Source organism: Schistocerca serialis, chromosome 6, assembly GCF_023864345.2.
Source record: "Schistocerca serialis cubense isolate TAMUIC-IGC-003099 chromosome 6, iqSchSeri2.2, whole genome shotgun sequence".
Classification (NCBI taxonomy): domain Eukaryota; kingdom Metazoa; phylum Arthropoda; class Insecta; order Orthoptera; family Acrididae; genus Schistocerca; species Schistocerca serialis.
Genome location: NC_064643.1, coordinates 627,136,772 through 627,163,879, shown reverse-complemented (window position 1 = coordinate 627,163,879; position 27,108 = coordinate 627,136,772). Strand labels below are relative to the sequence as shown.

At 44.1% G+C, this 27,108-nt stretch overlaps 1 protein-coding gene and 1 non-coding gene across 2 annotated transcripts in view; one reads left to right on the top strand and one right to left on the bottom strand.

The window, feature by feature from the left end:
• Positions 1-27,108, top strand: part of LOC126484179 (uncharacterized) — a 179,658-nt gene that overhangs the window by 71,557 nt on the left and 80,993 nt on the right. The gene's annotated exons all lie outside the window — the stretch shown is intronic.
• On the bottom strand, positions 7,625-7,698 carry Trnat-ugu (transfer RNA threonine (anticodon UGU)). Its single transcript has one exon. It is a non-coding gene; the product is annotated as a tRNA-Thr (tRNA).

Sequence of the window (27,108 nt, the reverse complement as noted above, 5' to 3'; positions counted from 1 at the left end):
GAAGTGGCGTCAAATCGAAAGACTTGCACCAGGCGAGCGGTCTACCCGACGGGAGGCCCTCGTCACACGACATTCCCATTATTACAATTTATTATTATTTTATTTTTATTTGTTAAAGTTAGTTGTTGTTGTTGGTTGTTGGTATGTTTAAGGGGGACTAAACAGCGAAGGTCATCAGTCCCTGTTAAAGTTAGTGCCAGTTACAGTGCAGACAGGGTAATCTTGAGGAAATTGTGAAATACCTTCTCAAATTTCTGGCTGAGCTCCATGCACCATAGTAGAACCTCAGTCACCGAGCTACCTTCCGCTACACAAGCCTAAGTTTCACTAACCCCCCGACATAACAGTAACAACAGGTCTTTGAGAGAATATTTTTCCCAGTTTCCACATTTAGTTGTCGGTTTTACCGCTGTGCTAGAACCACTACCAGGTACTGCAGTGGTGGATATGCCTGGACGTAGGCGTGTTGTGTTGTGGTGAGGCGTGTAACACGCCGAGCCTGGGTGTGTGCGGAAGGCGACAGCTGGGGGCTCCCCGATACCACAGGGCGTGGCTGGCAAACGTCGCCTCGCCGCGGCGTGCGGGCGGCTCTGATGTCATTACGAGCGCTCTGGTTATTTAACGGCGGCCGCAGACGTGTCTCCTGCAGTTGCTCCACCCCTGCACTCCCACTCTAATCTCCGTCTGGGGTGCCTTTCATTTGCTGCTGCAGTTTGTATGAAAAATAATACGCAAGGAAGAACGGAAGGCGATTGCACAGGAAATGGCCATGGAACGAAAGTGACAGCCACAATGGTACTGCGAGCTGGCGACGTTTCATTCAGAGGAAACAGATCGCAAATGGTAACGAAAAACGAAATTCTGTCCTCCATTATCCCTTAGTTTGTCGCTATCGACTGTTGCGAGTTCATTGCTTTATACAGGGTGTTACAAAAAGGTACGGCCAAACTTTCAGGAAACATTCCTCACACACAAAGAAAGAAAATATGTGGACATGTGTCCGGAAACGCTTACTTTCCATGTTAGAGCTCATTTTATTACTTCTTTTCAAATCACATTAATCATGGAATGGAAACACACAGCAACAGAACGTACCAGCGTGGCTTCAAACACTATGTTACAGGAAATGTTCAAAATGTCCTCCGTTAGCGAGGATACATGCATCCACCCTCCGTCGCATGGAATCGCTGATGCGGCCCTGGAGACTGGCGTATTCTATCACAGCCGTCCACAATACGAGCACGAAGAGTCTCTACATTTGGTACGGGGGTTGCGTAGACAAGAGCTTTCAAATGCCCCCATAAATGAAAGTCAAGAGGGTTGAGGTCAGGAGAGGGTGGAGGCCATGGAATTGGTCCGCCTCTACCAATCCATCGCTCACCGAATCTGTTGTTAAGAAGCGTACGAACACTTCGACTGAAATGTGCAGAAGCTCCATCGTGCATGAACCACATGTTGTGTCGTACTTGTAAAGGCACATGTTCTAGCAGCACATGTAGAGTTTCCCATATGAAATCATGATAACGTGCTCCATTTAACGTAGGTGGAAGAACATGGGGCCCAATCAAGACATCACCAACAATGCCTGGCCAAACGTTCACAGAAAATCTGTGTTGATGACGTGATTGCACAATTGCGTGTGGATTCTCGTCAGCCCACACATGTTGATTGTGAAAATTTACAATTTGATCACGTTAAGAGAACATTTGCACTGAATTGAGGATTGACACATTGTTGGATGAACCATTCGCAGAAGTGTATCCGTGGAGGCCAATCAGCTGCTGATAGCGCCTGCACACGCTTACATGGTACGGAGACAACTGGTTCTCCCGTAGCACTCTCCATACGGTGACGTAACAGCGTTACCTTGTACAGCAGCAACTTCTCTGACGCTGACATTAGGGTTATCGCAAACTGCACGAAGAATTGCCTCGTCCATTGCAGGTGTCCTCGTCGTTCTAGGTCCTCCCCAGTCGCGAGTCATAGGTTGAAATGTTCCGTGCTCCCTAAGACGCCGATCAATTGCTTCGAACGTGTTCCTGTCGGGACACCTTCGTTCTGGAAATCTGTCTCGATACAAACGTACCGCGCCACGGCTATTGCCCCGTGCTAATCCGTACATCAAATGGGCATCTGCCAACTCCGCATTTGTAAACATTGCACTGACTGCAAAACCACGTTCGTGATGAACACTAACCTGTTGATGCTACGTACTGATGTGCTTGATGCTAGTAGTGTAGAGCAATGAGTCGCATGTCAACACAAGCACCGAAGTCAACATTACTTTCCTTCAATTGGGCCAACTGGTGGTGAATCGAGGAAGTACAGTACATACTGACGAAACTGAAATGAGCTCTGACATGGAAATTAAGCGTTTCCGGACACATGTCCACATAACATCTTTTCTTTATTTGTGTGTGAAGAATGTTTCCTGAAAGTTTGACCGTACCTTTTTGTAACACCTTGTATATGCAAAATGGTGAGTCAGTGCTGTCGGAAACAGTGGCAGAATAAATGCCTGTGGTCGTGCTTCTGTTATTGTTGCCGTCGCTGTCTTATAAACTCTCATAGACTGCTCAGACAAAGAAATAAACACGAGATAAATGTGGAAAGGCTATCATCTGTCAATGAAACACAGTACGTTTCCAGTCAAAAATCCTCTTTTATCGACGTAATGTTGTTTTTCAAGTCAACTGTTCAACATTCTTTTCAGCGAATACTTCTCATGATCAGCGTGCAATTCTGCAAGGTCTGCAAAATACACGTATACAACTGTCAGGAAATTTTCGTTGCACTCCAAATGTTATCTACCTGATTTTTTTTCCATTTATGGTGATACCTGGAAGTATCTTGAACAGGGTAGGTATTCGAAGAATTCGTACATCAAATCCCTTAGTTTTTCCACTGACAAAGCATCGTTCATTGTTATGATGTCAGCAGAGTTTTTTCTTTGGAAACTAGACTTCTTCTGAAAGACATTTTCGCCCATTAAGTCTGGAATTGCATAGTACTCTCCACTCAGTTTTTGCCATTTGGTAGCTAATCAATAAGAAAAATCACATTTGTATCCCAAAAAACACTGGTCTTAACATTTATAGCAGATGAAATCAACATCCCCCTTTTTTCCACAGCCACTGGCTTTCGTGCACAGCTTCGCTTGGTGTTGTGTTTTTATCGAGAAGTGACTGAGCCACATCTCGCACTACGACAGTACTCTAGAGATACAGCCATTCGATTTTGCATACACTATTAGTCAGCGTTCAACAAATGTGACGCTCATCTTGAACAGTTAATCAATCATGCAAATTTACTGTATGGTATCATCTAGTTAAAACATCTTCAATATGTCTGTTACACAATATCATATTTTGCAGTTTCTCATTATTTTCACCTGCTGTTGTAGTTTCCGTACGTCTTTAATGGGATTATCTTCAAGAGAAGAGCGACCACGTTTCATTTAACTGATCTTTTCTCAGTTGTTCAAAATAAAGAGACTGTTTGCTTATAAATCTTTAAATATTTTAGAGGAATTTCCATATTCTCCCAACCGCACGAAAGGAAGAATTTTATAATGACATAATATGTTTGTGCATTTGAACAAAACACACATAATGCGACAAATCTGAAATGCAAACAAAACAAAACCTCTGCCGTGTCACACCGAAAAATTTTCCATCTTGTGATAGAGCACAGCCTCAGCAGCCAGCGAGACTTGTTTTATAACTGTACCTCTCACCTTTTTCTTTTTCTTTTTTTTTTCGATCGCATTTCATTTCTGACTATGTGTGCAGAGCCCATAATTACAGAGCATGGCCCACCGTAAATCCTCTGCAACACGATCCCAGCGAAACCATTGGAAAATATTTGGAAGACGATTCCTTGGTTCGACGTTTGCCTTACAACTAAGGAAAAGGCTTCCCGCAAGATCTTGGTTTGAGACGGGATACTGAACCAATTTTTGTTTGTTTCCTACGACGACATGTTCTCACTCCAAACGTATAGCCACAAATGAACGAGAGTGAGTGGCAGTGTATGTCAGACAAGTCCTGAATTGCACCCTGTTGTCAGACTGCCTGAGTGATTGGCTTTTGTCGTCAGGAAAGGCATGCTCGCTAATTACAAATTGCATCTAAGAAGTTCTATGAATGGTATCAAAAGACAAAGAAAAATGGACGTACTAACAGCAAACTTTTATTCGCCTTCAAAGGTATTTTCGTTGGCTGCAGTATGTTTTAGCGACGTCTGTGGTGTTGCTTGAATCTGACAGATAAAGTTCTTTTGGAGTAGATGTCACACGTTTTAGGATGTCCGTCTACCCGCTACGCGGCTGCAAACTTCGCTTGCTGTTGAAGCTGTGATGCTGCTGTATCGAAATGGTACACACATCAAAACAGTTTCCCCTCAACTCGGTTGCGAGAGTTCCGGAACCTATACAGAAAATTGGAATAGAGATCAACATAAACATCATTTCCGCCCTTTTTATTGCTCGTGAAAACCACACATTGCATGTTGTACTACCATACAGCGAGGCCTTCAGAGGTGTTGGTGCAGATTTCTGCACACACAAGTACCTCTGATACCCAGTAGCACGTCCTCTTGCATTGATGCATGCCTGTATTCGTCGTCGGATGCTATCCACAAGTTCTTCAAGGCACTGTTGGTCCAGGTTGTCCCACTCCTCAACGGCGATTCAGCGCGTATCCCTCAGAGTGGTTGGTGGGTCACGTCGTCCATAAACAGCCCTTTTCAATCCATCCCAGGGTGTTCGATATGGTTCATGTCTGGAGAACATGCTGGCCACTCTAGTCGAGCAATGTCGTTATCCTGGAGGAAGTCATTCACAAGATGTGCACGATGGGGGCGTGAAAATGTCGTCCATGAAGACGAATGCCTCGCCAATATGCTGCCGGTATAGTTTCACTATCGGTCGGAGGGTGGCATTCACGTATCGTACAGCCATTTCGGCACCTTCCATGACCACCAGCGGCGTACGTCGGCTCCACATAACGCCGCCCCAAAACAGCGGGGAACATCCATCTTGCTGCATTCGCTGGACAGTGTGTCTAAGGCGTTCAGCCTGACCGGGTTGCCTCCGAACACGTCTCCGACGATTGTCTGGTTGAAGGCATATGCAACACTCATCAGTGAAGAGAACGTGATGCCAATCGTGAGCGATCTATTCGGCATGTCGTTGGGCTCATCTGTACCGAGCTGCATGGTGTCGTGATTGCAAAGATATATCTCGCGATGGACGTCGGGAGTGAAGTTTCGCGTCATGCAGCTTATTGCGCACAGTTTGATCGTAACAGGACGGCCTGTGGCTGCACGGAAAGCATTATTCAAGATGGTGGCGTTGCTGTCAGGGTTCCTCCGAGCCATAATCCGTAGGTAGCAGTCATCCACTGCAGTAGTAGCCCTTGGGTGGACTGATCTAGGGATGTCATCGACAGTTCCTGTCTCTCTGTATCGCCCCCATGTCCGAACAACATCGCTTTGGTTCACTCCGAGACACCTGGACACTTCCCTTGTTGAGAGCCCTTCCTGGTACAAAGTAACAATCTGGACGCGATAGAACCGCGGCATTGACCGTCTAGGCATGGTTGAACTACAGACAACACGAGCCGTGTACCTCCTTCCTGGTGTAATGACTGGAACTAATTGGCTGTCGGACCCCCTTCGTCTAGTAGGCGCTGCTCATTGATGGTTGTTTACGTATTTGGGCGGATTTAGTGACATCTCTGAACAGTCGAAGGGACTGTGTCTGTGATACAACATCCACAGTCAAGGTCTATCTTCAGGAGTTCTGGGAACCGGGGTGATGCAAAGCTTTTTTTTTAAATGTGTGTACTACTTTTCATTACAAATGTTCCTATACAGCTCGTCTGTCTGACCCTCAGGCCGACAGATTTGCTGTTGCCAGTAAAATGTATTGTGTGTGGAGGCTCGTCTCAGAGTAATAGAGCTACAAATAAAGTTGAGATGAAAACCTCATTCCACGAGTGTCACACAAATTACGTTTGGCTGGCAACAGCAAACCAGTCTACTTCAGTTTGGTGTGTACGTTGTTATGTGGCCCATCTCAAACGGACGTTGCCATTTGATACTGGCACATTTACTGTAGGCGCACGTAAAATGGCCGTAAATACGCAGTTAGTATCTTTGAGGTCATATGAGGGGGGTTGGCTGCAATACTACAGAGTCCCATAATTGCGAAACTTAGAATAACGTGTTGGCAGGTTGCAAAAGGCGCTGGCGGTTTCGGTAACGGCTCGGTGCCCGGTTCTCATCGCACACTTCTCACGCGGGCCCGCTGGGACCCCACAGACACGGCGTGACGCAACGGGAAACACCTTGCAGACCACCGGCTCCCACGGTGGGCGGTCGGCGGTGACCTTCATTGTCATCCCATGCTAATGTAATGGGAACTGCATAACCTGTTGTTCAGACACGTGAGAATACCGCACTCTAAATAATTAGAGGTAGAACCACATATCCTACATGACTTTGGTTCACTCTAGTATCAGGCAGCTTTCATTGAATAGTGTTTAAAGTTCCTGGTCGCCACAGTGTGGCCCCGGCTTCTACTTCTGGCAGTGCCGACGATTTTCCCGCGGACTGATATACTGAAAGGGCCCTTTCAGCCTCGCGGAGTCCATTGGACGCCCAGGAAGTTAACTTTCATAAGGCTGCATATACAAAGAAAACAGTGTTTGAACATATACAGCATAAATACTCTCATGATCACCATGAGTATAATGTGAGACATTATTTTCCTCGGATGTGAAAGGGGAGGGGTGCTGAATGTCTACGAACTGTCGACGTACGCTCAGGCTACTGACACTACATTATATGCCCCTTCATCTCCATCAAATTTAGTCTGTACCATTTTCGTCCATCACAGAAAGTGGCTGTTTCTTTCTAGCGGCATGCTTTACGACTATCGTCGCGGATATAGCACACTCGTTGAAGAAGGTGACGATATGGCCCAAGAAAAAAACTGCTCCACCGCCAAGAACACTGTGGTAGGCACATCACTGTGAAAGTTCTCCGAAACCATAAATAGACAAATGTTTTAGTCGAAATTTGAAAGGAATCGCTTCTTCAACAGGAACACTTCAATATTCCTTTCTTCCACATTGTAAAGAAAGCTGCACCCCATCACGACTGTGAGGGATGCTGAAACACACGTAAATTAAGCCACCTACGTCAGTTTGTCACACACACACAAAACGTCTTCGTATTGTTGTCGAGGCATGACATTTCAAAACGAAAATGACTGAAATCCCTCGATTCCATTCACGGTTTTCTGAAGGTTCCCTTGGTTGTTTGGCAAATTGGTAATCATTTTCCAGCTATTCCCAGTTGGGAGCCCTCTTCCTCATTCACAGATTAATTTTCCTAAATAAATAAAAAAAAACCTCTACACTGGGTGGAATCACAAACAGATCGCTAGACACTCCGGGATAGGAAATAATACGCTTAAAAATAGAAAGTAAATTTTCTCAACGGCCGCATCTGTCGTGTTGCAGGCAAGATTCAGTGTGCAAAAGAGAGTACAATGAAATGAACACCCTTAGCTGCTTACAGGCGTTGACATACGTCAACGGGGACAGATGAAAGTGTGTGCCCCGACCGGGACTCGAACCCGGGATCTCCTGCTTACATGGCAGACGCTCTATCCATCTGAGCCACCGAGGACACGCAGGATAGCGCGACTGCAGGGATTTTTTTCTGCCACGCCTCCCGCGAAACCCACATTCTCAACGTCTCGTCTCGCACTACATTCGTAGTGCCCCTGCCCATTATACTCATTACTTGCGGCGCGTTGCCGATTCCCGTAAGAGTTCGGGCAAGGTTTGTGCATTCGCGCAGAAGAAGAAGATGGTCAAGTGGCCGGTGATCCTTAATTATATATATATACTAAGATGATATCTGTTCTTTCGCTACTCTTTTCTGGTCCGAAAAATAAGGTATCAGACTTGACAAAAGAACATACAACTTACCAATTTTGTTTTCTTCATCCATGCTTCTCTCATTGAAATAAGGCATAAACTTCGTTATAATTTCTTGCCAAGTATTCGTTTTCACCACTTTGTTACTATTGTTGTTGTTGTTGTCTTCAGTCCTGAGACTGGTTTGAGGCAGCTCTCCATGCTACTCTATCCTCTGCAAGCTTCCTCATCTCCCAGTACTTACTGCAACCTACATCCTTCTGAATCTGCTTAGTGTATTCATCTCTTGGTCTCCGTCTACGAATTTACCCTCCACGCTGCCCTCCAATGCTAAATTGGTGATCCCTGAACATGTCCTATCAACCGGTCCCTTCTTCTTGTCAAGTTGTGCCACAAACTCCTCTTCTCCCCAATTCTATTCAATACCTCCTCATTAGTTATGTGATCTACCCATCTAATCTTCAGCATTCTTCTGTAGCACCACATTTCGAAAGCTTCTGTTCTCTTCTTGTCCAAACTATTTATCGTCCATGTTTCACTTCCATATATGCCTATACTCCATGCAAATAGTTTGAGTAAACGACTTCCTGACACTTAAATCTATACTCGATGTTAACAAATTTCTCTTCTTCAGAAACGCTTTCCTTGCCATTGCCAGTCTACATTTTATATCGTCTCTACTTCGACCATCATCAGTTATTTTGCTCCCCAAATAGCAAAACTCCTTTACTACTTTAAGTATCTCATTTCCTAATCTAATTCCCTCAGTATCACCCGACTTAATTCGACTACATTCCATTAACCTCGTTTTGCTTTTGTTGATGTTCATCTTATATCCTCCTTTCAAGACACTGTCCATTCCGTTCAACTGCTCTACCAAGTCTTTTGCTGTCTCTGACAGAATTACAATGTCATCGTGGAACCTCAACGTTTTTATTTCTTCTCCATGGACTTTGTTATTATAGTCATCGCTTTTCAAAATGTTCAAATGTGTGTGAAATCTGATGGGACTTAACTGCTAAGGTCATCAGTCCCTAAGCTTACACACTACTTAACCTAAATTATCCTACGGACAAACACACACACACCCATGCCCGAGGGAGGACTCGAACCTCCGCCAGGACCAGCCGCACAGTCCATGACTGGAGCACCTTAGACCGCTCGGCTAATCCCGCGAGGCGCCATCGCTTTTGACATCCCAAATAGCAGGACGACTTTCTGCTTCAGTTATAAAGTCTCCCGTGTTAATCAAAACTAAACTCATGGCTACAGTGTGCACAGTATAATTTACAATGAATGTTTCGCGTCACTGTCTCAAAAATGACTGTCCTCTGTTGGCAAATCTACAGCGCTGCGTCTGTGATCTTTGTCCCAGTGCGAACACTGCAATTCAAACTAATGCATGTCCGGCGATGACTGCTGTGAACACAGCGACCCTGTCCGTCACATGTGGCGAGGGTGAGTCACTGCTGGGTCACAGGGCGCGGTGAGGCTGTGAAATGTCCCGGTGTGAATGCTCCAGTTCAGACGAATGTATCTCTGTCGGTGACCGTCGCTGGTGACCGTCACTCGTGTCCCAGTGTGAAACGGGCCTAAAACAATTTGTAAGGCAAATCGGAATACGTTCATTCCCCGTGTATCGTGCGATATGAGCGGTGTGCGGACATTTGCCACGCCGGACATTTGCCAGGATTTTACCTGCTCCGAAGGGTTGAGACCCTTGTCCCCCCCCCCCCCCCCTCCTCCTCCTTCTCCTCCTCATCGCTTACTGATTCTTTCCGCTGGTTTACTTAACATAGAACCAGAATCTCTTTGGATTATCCGCTACATTTCTAGGGAGAGTTTCGTTGTGGAAACTGTTAAATGCATCTCGCATTGAAATCCGCACGAAATTTCGAGCCTCAGTAAAACTTCGCCAATCTTGGAGATTTTGCGTTCGTCGAAATTATACTTGCCTTTTTCGGTGCTCCTGCAGCAGCTTTCTGTCATGTTTTGTGTACCGTGGAGAATCAGTTCCGTATGTTATTAATTTACTTGGTATGAATCTCTCGAGTGCTGTTGAACTATTTTTTTGAACTTAAGCCACACATGGTCTTCACTTACATGGTTTGGATGGATTGGAGACTGTCTGTTAGAAAGACGTGAACCGAATTTTTAGTTGCTTTTATAAATAGATATATTTTCTCGTTTAGTTTTAGTGAAATTCTTTGTTACGGAATTGATCCTCGCTACGACTGTGTGTTCACTAATCCCTGTATCCGTCGTGATGCTCAGGATTATTTGTGGCTAAGAGGTCAAGTGTGTTTTCGTAACCATTTACAATTTGAATGGCCTCGTGAATTAACTGTTCAACATAATTTAAAAAAAAAGCATTTAGAACAGTTACGGAAGTTGTTTTTTATCTACAGTAGGGTCTGAAAATGTATTTTTGTCAACATACGGAAGGTAGATTGAAGTCACTGCCAACTATAATTGTATGATTAGGGTACCTATTTGTGATGAGACTCAAGTTTTCTTTGAACTGTTCAGCAACTGTTTCGTCTGAGACCGCGGGTCGACAAAAGGAGCCAGTTATTAATTTATTCCGTTTGTCGAATATAACTTCTGCCCATACTAAGTCACAGGAACTATTTGCTTCAATGTCGCTTGTGAGCTGGAACACACATTACATTATTTTTCCTTAATTTGTGCTTCTTGTTTCTGTTGTAGTGCAGATCATTACAATTACGGCTTTTCCCTCCAAAACCTAGAATGCTTTCTCTGTGAACCTGTAAATACCAGAGCTAAATAATGTAGAACAACAATGTACGTTGCAAGCATAGCATTCTGTATTACTTCATTTCCTTATTTCTAACATTTTAAAATTGTAAGTCGACTTTAGATGACATGTCAGTCATAGATGTTCTTATCTCTATTTAATGAACGTATTTTCAGTCATGTTTTGAACATTGCCCCGCTACACTTTATTAACTAATTTTTCGCCGCAAGGGGTATCGCATTTTAGAGAGAAAATTGATATAGAGTATAGCGTTCTTCTTTTCACACATTCACATATCCATTTCTTCTTTCCTTATTGTCTTTTGGGCATGCAGTTGTAGTAATTAAAGCATGCACAAATGCAGTGATCAAAAAGAAATGATTAGCGTACATTCGCATTCTCTTTACATCGTTCCTTTCTTGTTGCTCCCATGGCGATGGACTATTTCTGTCGCAATCAGTAAGCGTGAATGGAAGCTACCGTACAGACAGAGGGATCTATATTTATACTTGACAGAACTAATTACATACTGACGTAATCGTCGGTATTGCTTTCGTTTCCCAAAAGTTATAAATATTTCGATTTCGGAAAAGAAGCTCTTTATTTGGCCAAGACGTCGAAGAAGAAGGTCCTTTACCGTACGGGTTGTATCGAGCAAGATGTGGAGACGGCGGTTTGAAAGCGGACAGAAATAGTACGGGGAAGGGCGTCCCCTAAGCCGTCGGCATACGGACCGTGAGCGTTGAGCGTGCCGAGTTTCTGACGTCATAGCGTGGAATAGCACGTTCGGGAGTCTTTCCGAACGTGGAGAGCAATATCTGGCATGTCAGATATTCTGACCGTGCGTCTGAGCGTCGACCAATGAGATGGCACATCGGCACCTACGTCACACGCACGCCGTCTCCGTTCAGTACAGAGTTGTGAGGTGCCATATTGGCGTTCATCTCAAACCTATATGTGTATATGCCGTTTCTGAGCACCAGCAAATTGAGAATCACTGGAAAACCCGTTGTTAGTTGTGTGATTCGTTCCAATAAAATTGTGAGGAACATCGTATTCGTGGCAAAAGAATTATTGTAACCTGCGTATTATGAGAGTAGGCTATTTGAAGGCAGCGACACACTTAAGATCCACCAAAAACGCATTGTTCTTGGTACAGTTTGTTATAATTAAATTTCAATTAGTAACATAATTATCTACGATTAACGGTTTTAGCAAGCGGTAACACAATATGATTAAGTACACCAAGGGTGTTAGGGGTGTAGCGTAATGGTTAGCGTCTCTGTCAAAGAAGATCTTTTTGTTGGGGCGGTGGTTCGCGTCTTAACACTTCAAAAAATTTTTTTCCTAACATTCGCGTTTATTAGGTTCTGATACTTTATTAGTTTAATATAAGTATACGCTATAATATGTGATGTTATGTAAATATAAGTTCACCTTTTTTTGAGGGGTGACTTTCTTCGATTGGCTTAATCTACAGAACAGCTTGCGCTACTTGTATAGAGTTATTTTGCTCCTTTTTCTTTTACGCTTCGTAATTCACATGTTACAAGGATTCTGCTACTGGGTAGGAACCGTGATCAAGTAAGCCTGACCCTAGGGTTTTTACTAAAATGTGGGAATGGCCGGCCGGAGTGGCCGAGCGGTTCTAGGCGCCACAGTCTGGAACCGCGCGACCGCTACGGTCGCAGGTTCGAATCCTGCCTCGGGCATGGATGGTTGTGATGTCCTTCGGTTAGTTGGGTTTGAGTAGTTCTAAGTTCTAGGGGACTGATGACCAAAGTAGTTAAGTCCCATAGTGCTCAGAGCCATTTGTGGGAATGATGAAATAATGTTTATCGAATGTAGAGAAGTATTCCAACTTGTACCTCGCTGTTTGTAATGGAACTGTTATAAGCCTGTGTCCTTATTAATTGGACATGGTACTTTCCTTTTCGTGGTCGATGAAGGAAATGTGCGTTTTAATAGAGCTAATATGGGAATTTTTCGCACGCCCGTTGAGTAAATAGTGTGATTTACGAACTACTAGAAACATCCCTCAACTGCCGCTGGAGTGCGTTGCGATCGTGTATACCACGTTGGGGCCCACGTACCGTATGCACAAGTCGCATCGTTCCTGAGCGTTCAGCAGCACGTTGAACTCGGCACGCTCAACGTTAACGTTCGACAGCACGGTCCATGTGCCGACGTCTTTACCTGAGGGATCGCTACCTGGCGAAGGGGCAAGTGTGGCAAATGTCCGGCGTGACAAATCTCCGGCATTCATATGAGCTGCTTGGAGCGACCACCACACCTGTGGTTGTGGGTACCCAGAGGGAGGCGGAAGCTTGACACAGCTCGCGCCTCGCTAAGACCACTCTGTTTACTCCGCTGCTCTGTGTCCGCCAGGCAGCAGGTTGGGGCCCGCAGCGCCCACTAGGGACGGGCGAAGGCCAGTCACTGCCTGTTGTCTGCGGCAGCTGGCAGGCAGCGGGAGTCGCAACCGGAGCCGCAGACTCTCCCTCACTAAGTCCTCCCTCCCTCCCACTATCTCGGCCTCTCCCGGTCGAATTTCAGCCCTGCTGCCGCTCCTACGGGACGTGTCGCGTGGGCCCTCTGTTTACCACAACTCGGGGGACGCTACAGTTCTGGCGGAACACGCAAAGTGTTCTCTCCTTCATAACGTCTGTGACGAAGTGATGCAAGCTGCTGCAACATATCATTTACGAGACTGTAGCACCGAGTGTTCTGAGCAGCAATTGCCTTACACAGATTTTAATTGAGACAGAAATCGCTTATGTTCCAAAACGCCGCGCATGACAACGGGATTTTCCTGTGCTCACACCCCGGGTTCTATTGGCGCTTTGGATACCGCTTTGGATAGGAGCCATTTGTATACTCAACAGAAGGGTCGCCTTCCTGACACTATCCTACAGTAGAAAAAATTGTGGTAAGAACTTATGGGACGAAACTGCTAAGGTCAACGGTCCCTAAGCTTACGCACTACTTAATCTAACTTAAAGTAACTTACGGTAAGGACAACACACACACCCATGTCCGAGGGGGACTTGGAGCCGCGCGGACCGTGACAAGGCCCCCCTGACGGCGCGGCTACCCCGCGCGTCCCTACAGTAGATGGTTCAAATGGCTCTGAGCACTATGGGACTTAACATCTGAGGTCATCAGTCCCCTAGAACAGGGGTCTCCAAACGTTTTAGTCCGCGGGCCACATTGACTCTTCCACGAAGTCACAAGGACCAAGATCTACGCCCGCATCTCGTGGTCGTGCGGTAGCGTTCTCGCTTCCCACGCCCGGGTTCCCGGGTTCGATTCCCGGCGGGGTCAGGGATTTTCTCTGCCTCGTGATGGTTGGGTGTTGTGTGATGTCCTTAGGTTAGTTAGGTTTAAGTAGTTCTAAGTTCTAGGGGACTGATGACCATAGATGTTAAGTCCCATAGTGCTCAGAGCCATTTGAACCATTTGAACCAAGATCTACCTAGTGTGATTAAAGCACCCTAAGCACTCCACGATCACCGTAATGTAAGGCTAAAGGAAAGATGAAATCGCAAAAATCTAAGGTTGTGGCAATAGCTAGCACTGAAACGAACTACGATTTTTATTTAATTACATAATTTTGATTGGTGGACGTACCTGACCGAAATTCTGGAGTATTTAATTCTGGCGAATTTCACCAACAAAAAAGTATGCCACAGCACGTTCTTCACGAAAGCGTCCTGCAAAGTTAACGAAATCTCAAAATCATTGTTAGGAACACTATTACTGCAAGACGTAACAGAGGTGGACTATGTCAACGCATTGTTATTTCAAGCGGCGCAACAATAAGTCTAGTTATGTAGTCTTGTAGCGAGTAGCAGAGCCAATGTCACGGTGTATTGGTCGCGTTAGGCCTCGAAACTCAATTGTTGGCAGTATAGGTACCACCTCAAACATCTGGCGGGCCGGATACCGGGGATGTCCGGCCAGCTAACGCGGGCTGGTTTCGGCCCGCGGGCCGTAGTTTGGAGACCCCTGCCCTAGAACATAGAACTACTTAAACCTAACTAACCTAAGGACATCACACACATCCATGCCCGAGGCAGGATTCGAACCTGCGACCGTAGCGGTCGCGCGGATCCAGGCTGTAGCGACTAGAACCGCTCGGACACTCCGGCCGGCCCTACAGTTGAGAGCCAAAATATGAATATTACACAGTTCCTCCTGCTTAGGTAAATGGAGCGCAGCCCTACAGTAGAGTGCCAAAGTGTGAATATTACACATTTCCTCCTGCGTAGGTAAATGGAGCAAATCGGTTGGTTCTCCTAGCATTAGATGTGGTATACGGTGCGCCTTAAGGTGCTTATGGAGACACCATTAATTCATGGGCGGTTCCACGGAAAATCACAAAAAATAGTATTTTTACTATATTTTCGCCGTCAACCGTGGACCAAAATCCAGCGGAGAATTTCAAGACCGCTGTGGCTGAGACTTTTACCCCGTATTCCTAATTTCTCGATCTCGAACAACTTTGAAAATTTTCTTGGTATATCGATCGGTTTCCGAGATACAGACATTCAAATTTACCCTACATGAACACGTAAAATACGCACGTAAAATCCGGTATGAGACGAAAAATTAGTTTATAAAGTGGAAATATACTGTAAAGGGTCCCCGTTGTCATCTAGAAACCCCATGTTACATTACTGAAGCCCATGCAAAACTTTCGCGCTCGCAAAATCCTGTCGGAGGAATGAAACTAATTTTGCGTTCATTTCATTCTCACATGAGTAAACTATCTAAATTTTACTTTTCATATGAGTTACAAGCCTTGCTGCAGCAGAGAGAGGAAGGGAATCAACGGGAAAATGCTCTCACGGGAGCACAAAAGATGCGAATACATTCATCTTTATTTTAAAAGACTCTTACTGAAAAGTGAATCACCAGCTGCCTTATTTTATCTTCCTTAGCACCTTTAAAAATGTTGCCAAACATTTTAGCATGCGAACATATTCGTCCTTTTTATGCTAAGAGAGAGGAACACAGTGCCAGTGACAAAGAGACGGTAAAGTAATAAATACTGGAAGATGATAAACAGTGGTTCGATTATAGAAAGATAGAAGGAGACAATGGCAGTGTGAGAGAAACAGAGGGACACAGTGGCAGTGGAACATAGTTGACATAACAGTGCTAGGAAAAGGGTGAAGGAGACAGTGCCGAAGGGGAGGGGTGGAGGAATAAAGATAAGGAGAAATGGAACTGGATGAGTGTAAATGATAATGAGAGACATAGTATACGACAATGACAATGAGGCAGAGGGATCAGGGACAGCGACAAGAGACAGCAGTGGTAGGAAGGAAGGAATGAGATATTAGCAGCAAGAGACAGCAAGAGGGGGAGACGGTAGTAGTAGGACAGGATGAACGGTACTGTGCTGTGACACGGGAGACAATGATAGAGAGACACAAAGAGATAATGACTATCAGCTGGGCTGAATGAGTGAATGAGAAGGGCAACTGTGAGTGAATGGATATGAGCGACCTACAGCGATGGACTAGTGGGTGAGTGGGTTACAGTACGACGAGCTTGTAAAGTTTGAGATGAGCTGCACGTTCTTTTTTTTTTTTAAAAAAAAAAAAAAACATAAATATGTCCGCATGCCAAAATTATTGGTAAAATTTTTAAAGGTACTCACGAAGGTAGAATGAGACAACGAGACAGTTGTTTCGCACTTACCAGTCAGAGGATTGTAAATAAACAGGAACATGGTTGCATTTTTTGTGCTACAGTAGGATAATTTTTCTTTTGGTACGGTATTATTTCTGTTTGCGTCTGAACTGGAAGACATCGTCTTGGCACATGTTTTAATGTGTCACCAAAGCAAGAGCCGTTTTCCAGCCCTCACTGGTCGCTTTGTTCGGCAACCGAGAGCTGATGGGTTCATTTTCCCTAATCGTTGTAAGTAGCTATACAGAAAATACAACCGGCCAATGCGGCCGAGCGGTTCTAGGCGCTTCAGTCTGGAACCGCACTGCTGCTACGGTCGCAGGTTCGAATCCTGCCTCGGGCATGGATGTGTGTGATGTTCTTAGGTTATTTAGGTTTAAGTAGTTCTAAGTCTAAGGGACTGATGACCTCAGATGTTAAATCCCATAGTGCTTAGAGCCATTTGAACCATCTGAACAGAAAATACGTAATGCACGCTGAATGATGTGGTTGGGGACTACTAGGCACGTTTAAGGCTTTATAGAGTTTGTATTCAAGTGAGATATTCTTCCACTCCATCAGGTAGGTCATAATGTTGAGAGGAATCGTAGTAGAGGGCGAGATATTCATTGCGTTTGAGTCGAAAGCAAGACATTCTAAACGTGAGGTCTAATAGGTTGGAATACCTAAATTTTTGAACAATTTTGGAGGTTGACTGAATCTTGTGAAATCCGCAAGTCATTTGGCAGCCTTCCTAGGCGTAAGAGGTGAGTAGTGGACCCTCTGGGACGAGTGAGATGACATAGTTACTCGTTTCTGACGTCGGATCTTACAAGGGAAGAAGCCCGGCTGCAGCGGCTAAACTGAGTTTGACTAAAGTAACTTCAAAATACGGGCGTACCTGTTCGACCAATACTATGTAGCAGACAGTTGTAAAGAGGCGTTATTTGGAAAAAAGCTAAACACTTGTTTGAAACAACGTACATATCTGCTCAAAAATATCCATAGATGTATTAATGAACGTAAATATGAGGTGTGTCCACCCTTCAACTTTAACAATCCTTGAACTCTGCTGGGGATACTTTCAGTGAGGCGTCTGTATCTGCTGGGGATACTTTCAGCGAGGCGTCTGCATGGCTGTGGAGGAATGGCAGCCAATTATTCTACAGCAGCGGATAACAGAGAAGGTAGTGATGTTGGGTGCTGGGGTCTGGAGAGAAGACGGCTTTCTGACTGATCTCAGACGTGTTGCATTGGATTCAGGTCGAGAATGTAGGCATACCATTCTGTTTTGGGGGTATTATTGTCCACAAATCATTGCCTCACACCGCTGCTTTATGACAGGTTACATTATCATCTCGATACAAGCACTCATAGTGCCCGGAGTTATCCTGTATCGTTTTTAGTACGAAGTGACTTAAAACGTGTTCATATCCTTCTACATTTAGTGTTTCCTTGAGAAATACGTCCTAACGACGAGAAACATACCCTCATCATGAAACCAGCTCCTCAGAATTTCACTATTGGCACTACACATAATGGAATGGCAAACAGCGTTCTCCAGGCATTCGCCAAACCCAAACCATTCCATTGGATTGCCACGGGCTACAGCGTGATTTATCGCTCCAAATCACTCGTTTCCGGTCATCCACTGCCCAGTGGCGTCACTCTTTATACCACATCAAGCGTCTAACAAAATGGCTGTGAGTGTGTGGAGGTGCGTTGTTGTGGTGGAAGAACCAGTGTCTTGTCTGGCACGTATCGGATCTTTTTTGACGAACACTGTTGCACAATCTTCTTAAAACTTCGAAATAAAAGGTTTGATTGATGGTGTAACATACTGCTCGACCGTTATACCCCCTTTTTTTTAGCTCCTTGCGCACACTCATTGTGTCAGCTGGAATGCTGACAGCACTTCGGAACCCACATGTCATTCATTCCGCTGATTTCATTCGATTTTTTACAACCTTCTCCGTAATGCTCGATACCCCCTGTCAGTACATGAGGTCTGCCTGTGTTTAGATTTCTTTGGGTCATCAGTCTTGTGACTGACTGAAGCGGCGCGACACGAATTCCTCTCATGTGCCAACTTTCTCATCTCAAAGTAATACTTGCAATTTACATCCTCAATTATTTGTTGGATGTATTCCAGTCTCTGTCTTCCTCTACAGTTTTTATCCTCTAAGCTCACTCTAGTACCATGGAACTTATTCCGTGACGCCTCAACAGATGTCCTACCGTCTTGTCCCTTCTTCTTGTCAGTGTTTTCCATATATCCCTTTCCTAGCTGATTCTACCGAGAGCCTCCTTATTCGTCGTTTAATCAGCCATCTGATTTTCGACATTCTTTTATAGCAGCACATCTCAAACGCTTCGATTCTCTTCCGTTCCGGTTTTCCTGCAGTCCATATTTCAGTAACGTACAATCGTACATTTTCATAAATTTCTTCTTCAAATTGAGTCCTATGTTTGATACCAGTAGACTTCTCTTGGCCAGAATGCCCTTTTGTCAGTGTTATGATCCTCTGCTTGTTGCTCCATCCGTCATGGGTTATTTTGCTGTCTAGGTGCCAGAATTCCTTAACTTCATCTATTTCATGATCCCGAGTTCTGATGTTTTCTCGCTGTTCTCATTTCTGCTGCTTCTCATTACTTTCGTTTTTCTTCGATTTACTCTCAGTCCATATTCTGGGCTCATGTGCTCATTGGACTGTTCATTCCAATCAGAAAATGCAGTAATTCTTCTTCCCTTTCACTGAGGATGGCAATGTCATCAGCGAATTGATTGGCGACTCCATGGAGTGCTGTGTGCGCAACAACCATATATGTTAAATTAAAAGGAAGGTCAGCGTTGGTCGTAATATTGATGTTTTATTGATAGCAGAATCGATTTTCGATCACATAGTGATCACCTTCGGTGCTGTACACATTAAACTCAGACACTGGTATCAAGTTATCAGTTTTGGTTATTGATAACTTGATACCAGTGTCTGAGTTTAATGTTTACCGACGATGATCACTTTGTGATCGAAAATCGATTCTGCTATCAATAAAACATCAATATTACGACCAACGCTGACCTTCCTTTTTAATTCATCAGCGAATATTATTATTGATATCCTTTCACCTTGAATTTTTGTTCAACTCTTGCACATTTCTTTTATTTCCGTCATTGCTTCTTCGATGTGTAGATTGGTGGCATGAGTGACCGTGCGGTTCTAGGTGCTACAGTCTGGAGCCGAGCGACCGCTACGGTCGCAGGTTCGAATACTGCCTCGGGCATGGATGTGTGTGATGTTCTTAGGTTAGTTAGGGTTAAGTAGTTCTAAGTTCTAGGGGACTGATGACCTCAGCAGTTAAGTCCCATAGTGCTCAGAGCCATTTGAACTATTTTTTGATGTGTAGATTGAACAGTAGGGGCGAAAGACTACGTCCCTGTCTTACACTCTTTTTTATTCGAGCTCTTCGTTCTTGGTTTTGAAATCTGCACGAAGGATTTGTTATTCGTGTGACATCTAGTGACTTGTCCACTTTCGAACCCACTGAGAGGGCGGGAGCCTACCTATCGTGGTATTACTGCTTGTGAGCTGACAACACAAAACTCCTCGCCTCGATTTATAGCGGTGGATCCGCTTCTCGTGGTATCTAGTACTCAATTAGTTGGTTTATTGATTTGGGGGAAGGGTCCTAACAGAGAGGTTACAGAGAGGTTATCGGTCCCATCGGATTTGGGAAGAACGGGGAAGAAAGTCGGCCGTGCACTTTCAGAGGAACCATCTCGGCAATTGCCGTAAGCGATTTAGGGAAATCGCGGAAAACCTATACCTGGATAGCCGGACGCGGGTTTGAACCGTCGTCTTCCCGAATGCGAGTCCAGTGTGCTAGCCACTGCGCTACCTCCCTCGGTCTAGTGCTTAGTTGTCCGCCGGAGTTGCCGTGCGGTTCTAGGCGCTACAGTCTGGAGCCGAGCGACCGCTCCGTTCGCAGGTTCGAATCCTGCCTCGGGCATGGATGTGTCTGATGTCCTTAGGTTAGTTAGGTTTAAGATGAAGATGAAATGGGAGATATGATACTGTGTGAAGAGTTTGACAAAGCACTGAAAAACCTGAGTCGAAACAAGGCCCCCGGAGTAGACAACAACTGGCAACCTTGGGAGAGCCAGTCCTGACAAAACTCTATCATCTGGTGAGCAAGATGTATGAGACAGACGAAATACCCTCGGACTTCAAGAAGAATATAATAAATCCAATCCCAAAGAAAGCAGGTGCTGACAGATGTGAAAATTACCGAACTATCAGTTTAATAAATCACAACTGCAAAATACTAACACGAATTCGTGATAGACGAATGGAAAAACTGGTAGAAGCCGACCTCGCCGAAGATCAGTTTGGATTCCGCAGAAATGTTGGAACACGTGAGGCAATACTGACCCTACGACTTATCTTAGAAGAATGATTAAGGAAAGGCAAATCTACGTTTCTAGCATTTGTAGACTTAGAGAAAGCTTTTGACAATGTTGATTGGAATACTCTCTTTCAAATTCTGAAGTTGGCAGGGGTAAAATACAGGAAGCGAAAGGCTATTTACAATTTGTACAGAAAGCAGATGGCAGTCATACGAGTCGAGGGGTATGGAAGGTAAACAGTGGTTGGGAAGGGAGTGAGACAGGGTTGTAGCCTATCCCCGATGTTATTCAATCTGTATATCGATCAAGCAATAAAGGAAACAAAAGAAAAAATCGGAGTAGGTATTAAAATCCATGGAGAAGAAATAAAAACTTCGAGGTTCGCCGATGACATTGTAATTCTGTCAGAGACAGCAAAGGACTTGGAAGAGCAGTTGAACGGAATGGACAGTGTCTTGAAAGGAGGGTACAAGATGAACATCAACAAAAGGAAACCGAGGATAATGGAATGTAGTCGAATTAAGTAGGGTGATGCTCAGGGAATTAGACTAGAAAATGAGAGACTTAAACTAGTAAAGGAGTTTTGCTATTTGGGGAGCAAAATAACTGATTATGGTCGAAGTAGAGATGATATAAAATGTAGAATGGCAATGGCAAGGAAAGCGTTTCTGAAGAAGAAAAATTTGTTAACATCGAGTATAGATTTAAATGTCAGGAAGTCGTTTCTGAAAGTATTTGTATGGAGTGTAGCCATGTATGGAAGTGAAACGTGGATGATAAATAGTTTGGACAAGAAGAGAATAGAAGCTTTCGAAATGTGGTGCTACAGAAGAATGCTGAAGATTAGATGGGTAGATCACATAACTAATGAGGAAGTATTGAATAGAATTGGGGAGAAGAGGAGCTCGTGGCATAACTTGACTAGAAGAAGGGATCGGTTTGTAGGACGTGTTCTGAGATATCGTGGGATCACCAGTTTAGTATTGGAGGGCAGCGTGGAGGGTAAAAATCGTAGAGGGAGACCAAGAGGTGAATACACTAAGCAGATTCAGAAGGATGTAGGTTGCAGTAGGTACTGGGAGATGAAGAAGCTTGCACAGGATAGAGTAGCATGGAGAGCTGCATCAAACCAGTCTCAGGACTGAGGACCACAACAACAACATTAACAACAACAACAGGTTTAATTAGTTCTAAGTTCTAGGCGACTGATGACCTCAGAAGTTAAGTCGCATAGTGCTCAGAGCCATTTGAACCATTTTTTTGAACCCTAGTGCTCAGTTGAGCAGTGCTTAGTGGTATTCGTAAACTTTTGATTAGATATTACAATTCCCGCGATTCGCGCCGTTGCTTGACAAGGAAATACCCTGTAATCTGGCTACGGAACTGTTTCCCATTGTGCGCTCACACTGTCATGCAGAACTGTTTCTGCTTTCTTTGTCGAGGTGGTTGGTGACCAGGGTTGTGTCGCTGCCCTTTCTGGAAGCCACGCCACAGACCCAATGCGAAGTCCGCGTGGCGCCGTAATGGGAGCGCCGTGGAGAGGGAAACTGTTGCCCAACCGCCGGCGGCCGCGCCGTGGCGAAACGTGACCCACAAAACGGGCCGCTCCGCGCACCGCGGCTTTGCCTGCCGGTCGCGGCAGGCGGGCAGAGGCGGCCGTTATGACGCGTCACCAGCCCACGCCTGACGTGTGCCGAGCGCGACTCGTATTAAAGCTGCAGCGCTTGCAAGGTCCTCGCCGCTTACTCACCGCGGGCGTGCTCGTCGGCTCCGCTGGGGGGCCAATTTACTCTGCGCTCCCATTCCCGGCTCACCTCACCTTGCTGGCTGGTATTTTGTCGCAACCGGGACGAAGCGCGCGCCCTCGCAAATTAGGCAGCAAACATTCCCGTGCGGCGGTTGTGTCAGCCAGGACAAACGTATCTTCTGAGATGCTGATGGTGTACGGGAGGGGGAAGGTGCACTCGAGGGGGAAAGGGATGGTGGACAGTTGCTATTAATCGCGTTGTTGAGAGGCTAAATCAAGATTAATTTATAGTACTGTCATTGTTGTTGTTGTTTTTGTGGTCTTCAGTCCTGAGATTGGTTTGATGCAACTCTCCAAGCTACTATATCCTGTGCAAGCTTCTTCGTCTCCCAGTACCTACTGCAATTCTTCTGAACTTTCTTACTGCATTCATCTCTTGGTCTCCCTCCACTATTTTCACCCTCCACAATACCCTCAAATACTAAATTGGTGATCCCTTGATGCCTCAGAACATGTCCTACCATCCGATCCCTTCTTCTAGTCAAGTTGTGCCACAAACTTCTCTCCTCCTCAATTCTATTCAATACCTCCTCATTAGTGATGTGATCTACCCATCTAATCTTCAGCATTCTTCTGTAGCACCACATTTCGAAAGCTTCTGTTCTCTTCTTGTCCAAACTATTTATCGTCCATGTTTCACTTCCATACATGGCTACACTCCATACAAATACTTTCAAGAAACGACTTCCTGACACTTAAATCAATACTCGATGTTAACAAATTTCTCTTCTTCAGAAACGCTTTCCTTGCCATTGCCAGTCTACATTTTATATCGTCTCTACTTCGACCATCATCAGTTATTTTGCTCCCCAAATAGCAAAACTCCTTTACTACTTTAAGTGTCTCATTTCCTAATCTAATTCCCTGAGCATCACCCGACTTAATTCGACTACATTCCATTATCCTAGTTTTGCTTTTGTTGATGTTCATCTTACATCCTCCTTTCGAGGCACTGTCAATTCCGTTCAACTGCTCTTCCAAGTCCTTTTCTTTCTCTGACTGTCGTCATTGCGGTTAAATGTCTGCGCTATTAACCCTTTCATGGTTAAAACTTATTTTATATATGGTTAACTTCTCACGGTCGGGGTTCACAGTCATGCAGAATTTTTTTAAAGGACATCATATTCGCCTTTCACTGTGGAAAATACTTAGTTCACTATCGAAGCTAGAATACCGAAAATGATCCTGGAATGGGAACCAAAGGGAAAGGAGAGAAGATGTCGCCCTGTGACTACATGGCTACAAAATGTACGATTAACAGTGAGAAGACTTGGCGGAGAGGAAGAAGATATACAAGATAAAAACACACGGAGGAACATCCTCAGGAGATAAATTAAGATCTTATGTAATAGATGTAATAATTTCCAAGTATTTTTTATGTTGGAGAAAAAGTTTCGTATAGAAGAGAAAAATCTCGATTTAAAAGAAAAAATGTTGTAGTTTCGGCCTCTGGGCCATTTGCAAGCGGTTTTAAAATCTTCTGACATATATAGTGTCAGAGAATTTTAAAGTGTGATATGTGCTGAAGCAAAGTCTTAGAAGTACAACAACGGATCTCTATAGTGAAAAGGCGTATTTTTCTATGTGACATGTATAATTATCAGAGGAGTTTAAAGTTTGACATGTGCTGAAGCAAAATATTTTGCAATACACTTGTAAATGGTCCAGAGGCCGAAACTGCAGCAGTGCAATAAAAAATTTCAACCATCAACAGCTAACATGATGTATAAAATTGTTTTCACGTATCTGAAAAATAAAAGGTCAAAAACCAGTCTTCCATTGTACACAACCAAAAACAGTTTGAGCTGACCGATTTTGAACATCGGTGAAGTTGGTTATACGTTTACATCGAACCTAACCAGATCGATGTTTTTTCACGTGAATTAAATTTTTATCTTTAAAACGATTTCATGAGGATGGCAATTATGGAAAGTACTATAACAAATCAGAACCAAAACACGGTTATTCTCCTGACAATGAGAAACATGAAACATTTCACACAAGTTTTCAACATAAAATTTCAAGCCGGCTTTGACATACCACGCACCAAAGTTTTTTACATTTCATTAAGTTTTCTGGGATGTAGAACAGTCTGTTAAATAAGATCGTGGTCGGTTTAATCAGTAGAAAAATTTATTTGACAACAAACTAAAAACATATACATACATCATTTCTGAACAAAACACAGATGCAATTACAGTTAATAATACGCCCAGTCACCCGCAGCGTCGTCAATTGTTTGGCATCTCCGAGGTTTGCTTGAAATCAATTTTTCCGCGTAGTCATGTGGAAGAGACCTTCAAATGCGTCGAATTTGCGTTGACACCTGTTTCAAACTGAAGTTCTTTTTTTCTTGCAAGCTCCTTTTTTGACGTAATACCATGCGTTTTCAGAAGATTTGCGTCAGGCGACTGTGAGGGCCAGTTCAGTATCAAGCACACCTTTCTTCTTTCTCCAGTCGCTGCAAAACCCGCTGCGGTGCTTCGGATCATTGTCCTACTGCAGTATCCAGTCTTCATTTTTGTCGATTAACCAACATTTGGCAGTCGGTACCAAACATCTTTTATACGTTTGTAACATCTTCTGTGCTTTTAAATTGCCCATAAGCACATGTAAACCTCAGTCAAGAATTCAAAGTAAACTAATGATTTACGGAAATTGTGTGAAGGACAAATGCCCCTCTAGTGGGCTGTGAAAGAACTAAGGTGATATTTATTAGCATCTGCGTCTAATGCCGACCACGCTCTTACTTAACAGACTGTACGTCCCACTACATACAAATTATGTGCAAACCAGTAACGTTACCGATCCATCGAGTAATGTTTGAAAACAACGTCTGTGATGTGTAAGAAAATGCAGTTAGTTACTTCAGACATTCTTGTAATGGAAAGATTGTGGTTTGATCTGATTTTCGTAAAAGAGATGCACTGTGCGATCTATAAAAACACGCCGTCCCATTTGGCAATCACAGAGTTCTGTATATACATCCCTGGTCCACAGTATTTTTCTCCCATGTTCCGAAAGAACCTCGCTACGTGCTAGCGTTAGACAGGTATGAGATATAGACATCCTAACACTCAAAACTGCGTATTGCTTTAGTGAGACATATGTATGCCATGAACCACGGAAGTGTTAAGAAACATCTATGTGCATCCCATTCCGCAGATGTTATATCCTCATTGACATTCGCTCGTGTATAAATTTTGTGAATTATTCCACTCCATTCACTACGCTGGAGCTCTGGTGGTAGTCATGCATTTGGTATGACCTTTTTTTGTCTCTTGAAGTCGGATATTATAATTTATTTACATTCTACTAACTAAGAATGTAGGAAACGACCGCCATGGCAGTTTAACCCAACATAGCCCTTAATATTCTTGATATGTTCCATAAGTTACGGTTTCCTGTCATAATTCCTGAAAGTGATTTTTGTGAATTTTTCTGCGAAACATTTCCAGAGGACTGAAAACTCAACTGAAGTCGTTAAAAGTTATCGTCGCATATTGCATACTCTTTTTGTGTTTGCAATACGGTTCGCTTTTCAAATGTATGTTATTTTAAATCGTGTAACGTTTTACATTTCTCAAGAATAACCGTTGCAGTCAGTACTTGTGAATACATGTTGGTTAAAATAAAGTGTCACATGTTTCTACAGGAAGTAATATTGACCAAAATTAGAAGAAAAGTTCCTGTAATTATACGTCCGGAAACCAACACCTATTGAGATACGAGATAATCCTTCCTCTCATTTCCACCTGTCTGTTACGTAGATACCGGGCTCCGTTCCAACTGAGTCGTAAGCATTGATGACACACTCCTGTAACGATTGCACATCGTCTGTGGGATGAGCACACATCAATCCTTTTAAACGTCCCCACAGAAATCCATCGGATTCAGATTGGTGAAGGGGAGGCGTTGCCAGCGGATCTCCCCTACCATTCCATTGTCCATGAAATGCTGCGGCGGGGTACCGTTGCTCGATCCATAGAAAGCAGTGAGACCCCGCCGTATATAAACTACATTCGTTGTCTTTTTGCAAAAACAACATTCTCCAAAATCGCTAGTATTTCATCACACAGAAATTGGTGATAAGCGCCTGTTAATCAGTTTATAAAGTTATGGCCCTATAAGCCTGTCGCCGATAATTCCTGTCCTTACGATTGATACTGAAGCGATCCTCACCCCCGTAATTGCCCGAGTATTTGCGTATGGCTACACGTCTGTATTTTGATAATTTATGTTGTGAATTCTGCCTCATATGCAAACAAAATGCAGGTTGTGAACTGCGTGTCTTCAACGGCCCATATCTGAACAGGTATTCGACTTCGGACATCTCATTACAGGAACTTTTCTTCCAGTTTTGATAATTGTTTACGTCACCCTCGAAACACGAGCAGGCGTCAGAACATGGAGCGAAGGTTCCAGGCTATGGAGTGTTCTAGGATATCCTTCATATAGCTCTGTGACCGTTTTCGGTAATTTATAAATGACAACTGTTAATAAAAAT